Consider the following 12,344-nt stretch of genomic DNA (forward strand, 5'->3'; position numbering starts at 1 on the left):
TGTATTGTCTGAATAGAGGAGGCCATATTGGAGCACACACTTCCCTCCTGTATTGTCTGTATAGAGGAGGCCATATTGGAGCACACACTTCCCTCCTGTATTGTCTGTATAGAGGAGGCCATATTGGAGCACACAATTCCCTCCAGTATTGTCTGTATAGAGGAGGCCATATTGGAGCACACACTTCTCTCCTGTATTGTCTGTATAGAGTAGGCCATATAGGAGCACACACTTCTCTCCTGTATTGTCTGTATAGAGGAGGCCATATTGGAGCACACACTTCCTTCCTATATTGTCTGTATAGAGGACGCCATATTGGAGCACACACTTCCCTCCTGTATTGTTTGTATAGAGGAGGCCATATTGGAGCACACACTTCCCTCCTGTATTGTCTGTATAGAGGAGGCCATATTGGAGCACACACTTCCCTCCTGTACTGTCTGTATAGAGGAGGCCATATTGGAGCACACACTTCCCTCCTGTATTGTCTGTATAGAGGCGGCCATATTGGAGCACACACTTCCCTCCTGTATTGTCTGTATAGAGGAGGCCATATTGGAGCACACACTTGTCTCCTGTATTGTCTGTATAGAGGAGGCCATATTGGAGCACACACTTCCTGTATTGTCTGTATAGAGGAGGCCATATTGGAGCACACACTTCCCTACTATATTGTCTGTATAGAGGTGGCCATATTGGAGCACACACTTCCCTCCTGTATTGTCTGTATAGAGGAGGCCATATTGGAGCACACAATTCCCTCCTGTATTGTCTGTGTAGAGGCGGCCATATTGGAGCACACACTTCCTTCCTACATTGTATGTATAGAGGAGGCCATATTGGAGCACACACTTCTCTCCTGTATTGTCTGTATAGAGGAGGCCATATTGGAGCACACACTTCCTTCCTGTATTGTCTGTATAGAGGAGGCCATATTGGAGCAGACACTTCCTTCCTGCATTGTCTGTATAGAGGAGGCCATATTGGAGCACACACTTCTTTCCTGTATTGTCTGTATAGAGGAGGCCATATTGGAGCACACACTTCCTTCCTGTATTGTCTGTATAGAGGAGGCCATATTGGAGCACACTCTTCCCTCCTGTATTGTCTGTATAGAGGAGGCCATATTGGAGCACACACTTCCCTCCTGTATTGTCTGTATAGGGGAGGCCATATTGGAGCACACACTTCCCTCCTGTATAGTCTGTATAGAGGAGGCCATATTGGAGCACACACTTCCCTCCTGTATTGTCTGTATAGGAGAGGCCATATTGGAGCACACACTTCCCTCCTGTATTGTCTGTATAGAGGAGGCCATATTGGAGCACACACTTCCCTCCTGTATTGTCTGTATAGAGGAGGCCATATTGGAGCACACACTGCTCTCCTGTATTGTCTGTATAGAGGAAGCCATATTGGAGCACACACTTCCCTCCTGTACTGTCTGTATAGAGGAGGCCATATTGGAGCACACACTTCCTGTATTGTCTGTATAGAGGAGGCCATATTGGAGCACACACTTCCCTCTTGTATTGTCTGTATAGAGGAGGCCATATTGGAGCACACACTTCCCTCCTGTATTGTCTGTATAGAGGAGGCCATATTGGAGCACACACTTCTCTCCTGTATTGTCTGTATAGAGGAGGCCATATCAGAGCACACACTTCCCTCCTGTATTGTCTGTATAGAGGGGGCCATATTGGAGCACACACTTCCCTCCTGTATTGTCTGTATAGGGGAGGCCATATTGGAGCACACACTTCCCCCCTGTATTGTCTGTATAGAGGCGGCCATATTGGAGCACACACTTCCCTCCTGTATTGTCTGTATAGAGGAGGCCATATTAGAGCACACACTTCCCTCCTGTATTGTCTGTATAGAGGGGGCAATATTGGAGCACACACTTCCCTCCTGTATTGTCTGTATAGGGGAGGCCATATTGGAGCACACACTTCCCCCCTGTATTGTCTGTATAGAGGCGGCCATATTGGAGCACACACTTCTCTCCTGTATAGTCTGTATAGAGGAGGCCATATTGGAGCACACACTTCCTTCCTGTATTGTCTGTATAGAGGCGGCCATATTGGAGCACACACTTCCCTCCTGTATTGTCTGTATAGGGGAGGCCATATTGGAGCACACACTTCCCTCCTGTATTGTCTGTATAGAGGAGGCCATATTGGAGCACACACTTCCCTCCTGTATTGTCTGTATAGAGGAGGCCATATTGGAGCACACACTTCCCTCCTGTATTGTCTGTATAGAGGAGGCCATATTGGAGAACACACTTCCCTCCTGTATTGTCTGTATAGAGGAGGCCATATTGGAGCACACACTTCCCTCCTGTATTGTCTGTATAGAGGAGACCATATTGGAGCACACACTTCCCTCCTGTTTTGTCTGTATAGAGGAGGCCATATTGGAGCACACACTTCCCTCCTGTATTGTCTGTATAGAGGAGGCCATATTGGAGCACACACTTCCCTCCTGTATTGTCTGTATAGAGGAGGCCATATTGGAGCACACACTTCCCTCCTGTATTGTCTGTATAGAGGCGGCCATATTGGAGCACACACTTCCTGTATTGTCTGTATAGAGGAGGCCATATTGGAGCACACACTTCCCTCCTGTATTGTCTGTATAGAGGAGGCCATATTGGAGCACACACTTCCCTCCTGTATTGTCTGTATAGAGGAGGCCATATTGGAGCACACGCTTCCCTCCTGTATAGTCTGTATAGAGGAGGCCATATTGGAGCAACACTTCCCTCCTGTATTGTCTGTATAGAGGAGGCCATATTGGAGCACACACTTCCCTCCTGTATTGTCTGTATAGAGGAGGCCATATTGGAGCACACACTTCCCTCCTGTATTGTCTGTATAGAGGAGGCCATATTGGAGCACACACTTCCTGTATTGTCTGTATAGAGGAGGCCATATTGGAGCACACACTTCCCTCCAGTACTGTCTGTATAGAGGCCATAGTAGAGCACACACTTCCTTCCTGTATTGTCTGTATAGAGGAGGCCATATTGGAGCACACACTTCCCTCCTGTATTGTCTGTATAGAGGAGGCCATATTGGAGCACACACTTCCTGCATTGTCTGTGTAGAGGAGGCCATATTGGAGCACACACTTCCCTCTTGTATTGTCTGTATAGAGGAGGCCATATTGGAGCACACACTTCCCTCCTGTATTGTCTGTATAGAGGAGGCCATATTGGAGCACACACTTCCCTCCTGTATTGTCTGTATAGAGGGGGCCATATTGGAGCACACACTTCCCTCCTGTATTGTCTGTATAGGGGAGGCCATATTGGAGCACACACTTCCCCCCTGTATTGTCTGTATAGAGGCGGCCATATTGGAGCACACACTTCCCTCCTGTATTGTCTGTATAGAGGAGGCCATATTAGAGCACACACTTCCCTCCTGTATTGTCTGTATAGAGGGGGCAATATTGGAGCACACACTTCCCTCCTGTATTGTCTGTATAGGGGAGGCCATATTGGAGCACACACTTCCCCCCTGTATTGTCTGTATAGAGGCGGCCATATTGGAGCACACACTTCTCTCCTGTATAGTCTGTATAGAGGAGGCCATATTGGAGCACACACTTCCTTCCTGTATTGTCTGTATAGAGGCGGCCATATTGGAGCACACACTTCCCTCCTGTATTGTCTGTATAGGGGAGGCCATATTGGAGCACACACTTCCCTCCTGTATTGTCTGTATAGAGGAGGCCATATTGGAGCACACACTTCCCTCCTGTATTGTCTGTATAGAGGAGGCCATATTGGAGCACACACTTCCCTCCTGTATTGTCTGTATAGAGGAGGCCATATTGGAGAACACACTTCCCTCCTGTATTGTCTGTATAGAGGAGGCCATATTGGAGCACACACTTCCCTCCTGTATTGTCTGTATAGAGGAGACCATATTGGAGCACACACTTCCCTCCTGTTTTGTCTGTATAGAGGAGGCCATATTGGAGCACACACTTCCCTCCTGTATTGTCTGTATAGAGGAGGCCATATTGGAGCACACACTTCCCTCCTGTATTGTCTGTATAGAGGAGGCCATATTGGAGCACACACTTCCCTCCTGTATTGTCTGTATAGAGGCGGCCATATTGGAGCACACACTTCCTGTATTGTCTGTATAGAGGAGGCCATATTGGAGCACACACTTCCCTCCTGTATTGTCTGTATAGAGGAGGCCATATTGGAGCACACACTTCCCTCCTGTATTGTCTGTATAGAGGAGGCCATATTGGAGCACACACTTCCCTCCTGTATTGTCTGTATAGAGGAGGCCATATTGGAGCACACACTTCCCTCCTGTATTGTCTGTATAGAGGCCATATTGGAGCACACACTTCCCTCCTGTATTGTCTGTATAGAGGAGGCCATATTGGAGCACACAATTCCCTCCTGTATAGTCTGTATAGAGGAGGCCATATTGGAGCACACACTTCCCTCCTGTATTGTCTGTATAGAGGAGGCCATATTGGAGCGCACACTTCCCTCCTGTATTGTCTGTATAGAGGTGGCCATATTGGAGCACACGCTTCCCTCCTGTATAGTCTGTATAGAGGAGGCCATATTGGAGCAACACTTCCCTCCTGTATTGTCTGTATAGAGGAGGCCATATTGGAGCACACACTTCCCTCCTGTATTGTCTGTATAGAGGAGGCCAAATTGGAGCACACACTTCCCTCCTGTATTGTCTGTATAGTGGAGGCCATATTGGAGCACACACTTCCCTCCTGTACTGTCTGTATAGAGGCCATAGTAGAGCACACACTTCCTTCCTGTATTGTCTGTATAGAGGAGGCCATATTGGAGCACACACTTCCCTCCTGTATTGTCTGTATAGAGGAGGCCATATTGGAGCACACACTTCCCTCCTGTATTGTCTGTATAGAGGAGGCCATATTGGAGCACACACTTCCTTCCTGTATTGTCTGTATAGAGGAGGCCATATTGGAGCACTCACTTCCCTCCTGTATTGTCTGTATAGAGGTGGCCATAGTGGAGCACACACTTCCCTCCTGTATTGTCTGTATAGAGGCGGCCATATTGGAGCACACACTTCCCTCCTGTATTGTCTGTATAGAGGAGGCCATATTGGAGCACACACTTCCCTCCTGTATTGTCTGTATAGAGGCGGCCATATTGGAGCACACACTTCCTTCCTGTGTTGTCTGTATAGAGGAGGCCATATTGAAGCACACACTTCCTGTATTGTCTGTATAGAGGAGGCCATATTGGAGCACACACTTCCCTCTTGTACTGTCTGTATAGAGGCCATATTGGAGCACACACTTCCCTCCTGTATTGTCTGTATGGAGGAGGCCATATTGGAGCACACACTTCCCTCCTGTATTGTCTGTATAGAGGTGGACATATTGGAGCACACACTTCCCTCCTGTATTGTCTGTATAGAGGAGGCCATATTGGAGCACACACTTCCCTCCTGTATTGTCTGTATAGAGGAGGCCATATTGGAGCACACACTTCCCTCCTGTATTGTCTGTATAGAGGTGGCCATATTGGAGCACACGCTTCTCTCCTGTATAGTCTGTATAGAGGAGGCCATATTGGAGCAACACTTCCCTCCTGTATTGTCTGTATAGAGGAGGCCATATTGGAGCACACACTTCCCTCCTGTATTGTCTGTATAGAGGAGGCCAAATTGGAGCACACACTTCCCTCCTGTATTGTCTGTATAGAGGAGGCCATATTGGAGCACACACTTCCCTCCTGTACTGTCTGCATAGAGGCCATAGTAGAGCACACACTTCCTTCCTGTATTGTCTGTATAGAGGAGGCCATATTGGAGCACACACTTCCTCCCTGTATTGTCTGTATAGAGGAGGCCATATTGGAGCACACACTTCCCTCCTGTATTGTCTGTATAGAGGAGGCCATATTGGAGCACACACTTCCTTCCTGTATTGTCTGTATAGAGGAGGCCATATTGGAGCACTCACTTCCCTCCTGTATTGTCTGTATAGAGGTGGCCATAGTGGAGCACACACTTCCCTCCTGTATTGTCTGTATAGAGGAGGCCATATTGGAGCACACACTTCCCTCCTGTATTGTCTGTATAGAGGCGGCCATATTGGAGCACACACTTCCTTCCTGTATTGTCTGTATAGAGGAGGCCATATTGGAGCACACACATCCTGTATTGTCTGTATAGAGGAGGCCATATTGGAGCACACACTTCCCTCCTGTACTGTCTGTATAGAGGCCATATTGGAGCACACACTTCCCTCCTGTATTGTCTGTAGGAGGAGGCCATATTGGAGCACACACTTCCCTCCTGTATTGTCTGTATAGAGGTGGACATATTGGAGCACACACTTCCCTCCTGTATTGTCTGTATAGAGGAGGCCATATTGGAGCACTCACTTCCCTCCTGTACTGTCTGTATAGAGGAGGCCATATTGGAGCACACACTTCCCTCCTGTATTGTCTGTATGGAGGAGGCCATATTGGAACACACACTTCCCTCCTGTATTGTCTGTATAGAGGAGGCCATATTGGAGCACACACCTCCCTCCTGTATTGTCTGTATAGAGGCGGCCATATTGGAGCACACACTTCCTTCCTGTATTGTCTGTATAGAGGAGGCCATATTGGAGCACACACTTCCTGTATTGTCTGTATAGAGGAGGCCATATTGGAGCACACACTTCCCTCCTGTATAGTCTGTATAGAGGAGGCCATATTGGAGCACACACTTCCCTCCTGTATTGTCTGTATAGAGGAGGCCATATTGGAGCGCACACTTCCCTCCTGTATTGTCTGTATAGAGGTGGCCATATTGGAGCACACGCTTCCCTCCTGTATAGTCTGTATAGAGGAGGCCATATTGGAGCAACACTTCCCTCCTGTATTGTCTGTATAGAGGAGGCCATATTGTAGCACACACTTCCCTCCTGTATTGTCTGTATAGAGGAGGCCATATTGGAGCACACACTTCCCTCCTGTATTGTCTGTATAGAGGAGGCCATATTGGAGCACACACTTCCTGTATTGTCTGTATAGAGGAGGCCATATTGGAGCACACACTTCCCTCCTGTACTGTCTGTATAGAGGCCATAGTAGAGCACACACTTCCTTCCTGTATTGTCTGTATAGAGGAGGCCATATTGGAGCACACACTTCCCTCCTGTACTGTCTGTATAGAGGAGGCCATATTGGAGCACACACTTCCTGCATTGTCTGTGTAGAGGAGGCCATATTGGAGCACACACTTCCCTCTTGTATTGTCTGTATAGAGTAGGCCATATTGGAGCACACACTTCCCTCCTGTATTGTCTGTATAGAGGAGGCCATATTGGAGCACACACTTCCCTCCTGTATTGTCTGTATAAAGGGGGCCATATTGGAGCACACACTTCCCTCCTGTATTGTCTGTATAGGGGAGGCCATATTGGAGCACACACTTCCCCCCTGTATTGTCTGTATAGAGGCGGACATATTGGAGCACACACTTCCATCCTGTATTGTCTGTATAGAGGAGGCCATATTGGAGCACACACTTCCCTCCTGTATTGTCTGTATAGAGGAGGCCATATTGGAGCACACACTTCCCTCCTGTATTGTCTGTATAGAGGAGGCCATATTGGAGCACACACTTCCCTCCTGTATTGTCTGTATAGAGGCCATATTGGAGCACACACTTCCCTCCTGTATTGTCTGTATAGAGGAGGCCATATTGGAGCACACACTTCCCTCCTGTATAGTCTGTATAGAGGAGGCCATATTGGAGCACACACTTCCCTCCTGTATTGTCTGTATAGAGGAGGCCATATTGGAGCGCACACTTCCCTCCTGTATTGTCTGTATAGAGGTGGCCATATTGGAGCACACGCTTCCCTCCTGTATAGTCTGTATAGAGGAGGCCATATTGGAGCAACACTTCCCTCCTGTATTGTCTGTATAGAGGAGGCCATATTGGAGCACACACTTCCCTCCTGTATTGTCTGTATAGAGGAGGCCAAATTGGAGCACACACTTCCCTCCTGTATTGTCTGTATAGTGGAGGCCATATTGGAGCACACACTTCCCTCCTGTACTGTCTGTATAGAGGCCATAGTAGAGCACACACTTCCTTCCTGTATTGTCTGTATAGAGGAGGCCATATTGGAGCACACACTTCCCTCCTGTATTGTCTGTATAGAGGAGGCCATATTGGAGCACACACTTCCCTCCTGTATTGTCTGTATAGAGGAGGCCATATTGGAGCACACACTTCCTTCCTGTATTGTCTGTATAGAGGAGGCCATATTGGAGCACTCACTTCCCTCCTGTATTGTCTGTATAGAGGTGGCCATAGTGGAGCACACACTTCCCTCCTGTATTGTCTGTATAGAGGCGGCCATATTGGAGCACACACTTCCCTCCTGTATTGTCTGTATAGAGGAGGCCATATTGGAGCACACACTTCCCTCCTGTATTGTCTGTATAGAGGCGGCCATATTGGAGCACACACTTCCTTCCTGTGTTGTCTGTATAGAGGAGGCCATATTGAAGCACACACTTCCTGTATTGTCTGTATAGAGGAGGCCATATTGGAGCACACACTTCCCTCTTGTACTGTCTGTATAGAGGCCATATTGGAGCACACACTTCCCTCCTGTATTGTCTGTATGGAGGAGGCCATATTGGAGCACACACTTCCCTCCTGTATTGTCTGTATAGAGGTGGACATATTGGAGCACACACTTCCCTCCTGTATTGTCTGTATAGAGGAGGCCATATTGGAGCACACACTTCCCTCCTGTACTGTCTGTATAGAGGAGGCCATATTGGAGCACACACTTCCCTCCTGTATTGTCTGTATGGAGGAGGCCATATTGAAACACACACTTCCCTCCTGTATTGTCTGTATAGAGGAGGCCATATTGGAGCACACACTTCCCTCCTGTATTGTCTGTATAGAGGCGGCCATATTGGAGCACACACTTCCTTCCTGTATTGTCTGTATAGAGGAGGCCATATTGGAGCACACACTTCCTGTATTGTCTGTATAGAGGAGGCCATATTGGAGCACACACTTCCTGTATTGTCTGTATAGAGGAGGCCATATTGGAGCACACACTTCCCTCCTGTATTGTCTGTACAGAGGAGGCCATATTGGAGCACACTCTTCCCTCCTGTATTGTCTGTATAGAGGAGGCCATATTGGAACACACACTTCTCTCCTGTATTGTCTGTATAGAGGCGGCCATATTGGAGCACTCACCTCCCTCCTGTATTGTCTGTATAGAGGAGGCCATATTGGAGCACACTTTCCTCCTGTATTGTCTGTATAGAGGAGGCCATATTGGAGCACACACTTCCCTCCTGTATTCTCTGTATAGAGGAGGCCATATTGGAGCACACACTTCCCCCCTGTATTGTCTGTATAGAGGTGGACATATTGGAGCACATACTTCCCTCCTGTATTGTCGGTATAGAGGCGGCCATATTGGAGCAAACACTTCCTGTATTGTCTGTATAGAGGAGGCCATATTGGAGCACACTTTCCTCCTGTATTGTCTGTATAGAGGAGGCCATATTGGAGCACACCCTTCCCTCCTGTATTTTCTGTATAGAGGAGGCCATATTGGAGCACACACTTCCCTCCTGTATTGTCTGTATAGAGGAGGCCATATTGGAGCACACACATCCCTCCTGTATTGAATGTATAGAGGAGGCCATATTGGAGCACACACTTCTCTCCTGTATTGTCTGTATAGAGGAGGCCATACTGGAGCACACACTTCCTGTATTGTCTGTATAGAGGAGGCCATATTGGAGCACACCCTTCCCTCCTGTATTGTCTGTATAGAGGCAGCCATATTGCAGCACGCACTTCCCCCCTGTATTGTCTGTATAGAGGAGGCCATTTCGGAGCACACACTTCCCTCCTGTATTGTCTGTATAGAGGAGGCCATATTGGAGCACACACTTCCTTCCTGTATTGTCTGTATAGAGGAGGCCATATTGGAGCACACACTTCCTTCCTGTATTGTCTGTATAGAGGAGGCCATATTGGAGCATACACTTCTCTCCTGTATTGTCTGTATAGAGGAGGCCATATTGGAGCACACACTTCCCTCCTGTATTGTCTGTATAGAGGAGGCCATATTGGAGCACACACTTCCCTCCTGTATTGTCTGTATAGAGGCGGCCATATTGGAGCACACACTTCCCTCCTGTATTGTCTGTATAGAGGAGGCCATATTGGAGCACACACTTCTCTCCTGTATTGTCTGTATAGAGGAGGCCATAATGGAGCACACACTTCCTGTATTGTCTGTATAGAGGAGGCCATATTGGAGCACACACTTCCCTCCTGTATTGTCTGTATAGAGGTGGCCATATTGGAGCACACACTTCCCTCCTGTATTGTCTGTATAGAGGAGGCCATATTGGAGCACACAATTCCCTCCTGTATTGTCTGTGTAGAGGCGGCCATATTGGAGCACACACTTCCTTCCTGCATTGTCTGTATAGAGGAGGCCATATTGGAGCACACACTTCTCTCCTTTATTGTCTGTATAGAGGAGGCCATATTGGAGCACACACTTCCTTCCTGTATTGTCTGTATAGAGGAGGCCATATTGGAGCACACACTTCCTTCCTGCATTGTCTGTATAGAGGAGGCCATATTGGAGCACACACTTCTCTCCTGTATTGTCTGTATAGAGGAGGCCATATTGGAGCACACACTTCCTTCCTGTATTGTCTGTATAGAGGAGGCCATATTGGAGCACACACTTCCCTCTTGTATTGTCTGTATAGAGGAGGCCATATTGGAGCACACACTTCCCTCCTGTATTGTCTGTATAGAGGCGGCCTGTTGTGAGTTCTGTTTTTGGGCTCCCTCTGGTGGTTACTGATGGTACTGGGTGATTTGTGTTCTGCTGTCTCTGGTGTCCACTTGTTTTATTAGGATTTGGGAGTTTCCTATTTAACCGGGCTTTCTTGTCATTTCCCTGCCGGCTATCAAGGTTATCAGAGTGTTTTTTTTCCTCAGCTTCTGGCTTCAGTAATCTTCAGGACAAGCTAAGTTTTTGAGTTTCTTGTTCCACGTTTTGATTTATTTTTGTCTTGTCCAGCTTGCATATCATTGTTTCTTTGCTGCTGGTTGCTCTAGCGGGCTGTAATTGCTCCTCATGTTCCATGAGTTGGAACATGAGTTCAAGTAATTACAGGATGGTTTTTTGAAGGGTTTTTTGCTGACCGCGCAGTTTACTTTTGTATCCTCTGCTATCTAGTTTTAGCGGGCCTCATTTTGCTGAATCTGATTTCATACTGTGTATGTGCCTTCCTCTCATTTCACCGTCATTATATGTGGGGGGCTGCTATTTCTGTGGGGTATTTCTCTGGAGGCAAGAGAGGTCTGTGTTTCTTCTAATAGGGGAAGTTAGATCTTCGGCTGGTGCGAGACGTCTAGGATCAACGTAGGCACGTTCCCCGGCTATTGTTATTTGTGTGTTCAGGTTTAGGGTCGCGGTCAGCTCAGGTTCCATCACCCTAGAGCTCGTTGGTGCTTGTCCTTTTGTGATTCCCTGCCATTGGAATAATGACAGCGGCCATATTGGAGCACACACTTCCCTCCTGTATTGTCTGTATAGAGGAGGCCATATTGGAGCACACACTTCCTGTATTGTCTGTATAGAGGCGGCCATATTGGAGCACACACTTCCTGTATTGTCTGTATAGAGGAGGCCATATTGGAGCACACACTTCCTGTATTGTCTGTATAGAGGCGGCCATATTGGAGCACACACTTCCCGCATTGTCTGTATAGAGGTGGCCATATTGGAGCACACACTTCCCGTATTGTCTGTATAAAGGAGGCCATATTGGAGCACACACTTCCTGTATTGTCTGTATAGAGGCGGCCATATTGGAGCACACACTTCCCGTATTGTCTGTATAGAGGTGGCCATATTGGAGCACACACTTCCCGTATTGTCTGTATAGAGGTGGCCATATTGGAGCACACACTTCCCTCCTGTATTGTCTGTATAGAGGTGGCCATATTGGAGCACACACTTCCTGTATTGTCTGTATAGAGGAGTGTTATGAAAGGCAATTCAGTACCACAATGGACATAGCGGTCAGAGCACATACAGTGATCTGACAATAACCCAAAATCATAGAACGAGCTCTGACACGTGGGAACTCTGCAGACCGCAATCCCTAATCCTCTCCAAACAACACTAGAGGCAGCCGTGGATTGCGCCTAACTCTGCCTATGCAACTCGGCACAGCCTGAGAAACTAACTAGCCTGAAGATAGAAAATAAGCCTACCTTGCCTCAGAGAAATACCCC

This window comes from Ranitomeya imitator, chromosome 1 (genome assembly GCF_032444005.1).
Source record: "Ranitomeya imitator isolate aRanImi1 chromosome 1, aRanImi1.pri, whole genome shotgun sequence".
NCBI lineage: Eukaryota > Metazoa > Chordata > Amphibia > Anura > Dendrobatidae > Ranitomeya > Ranitomeya imitator.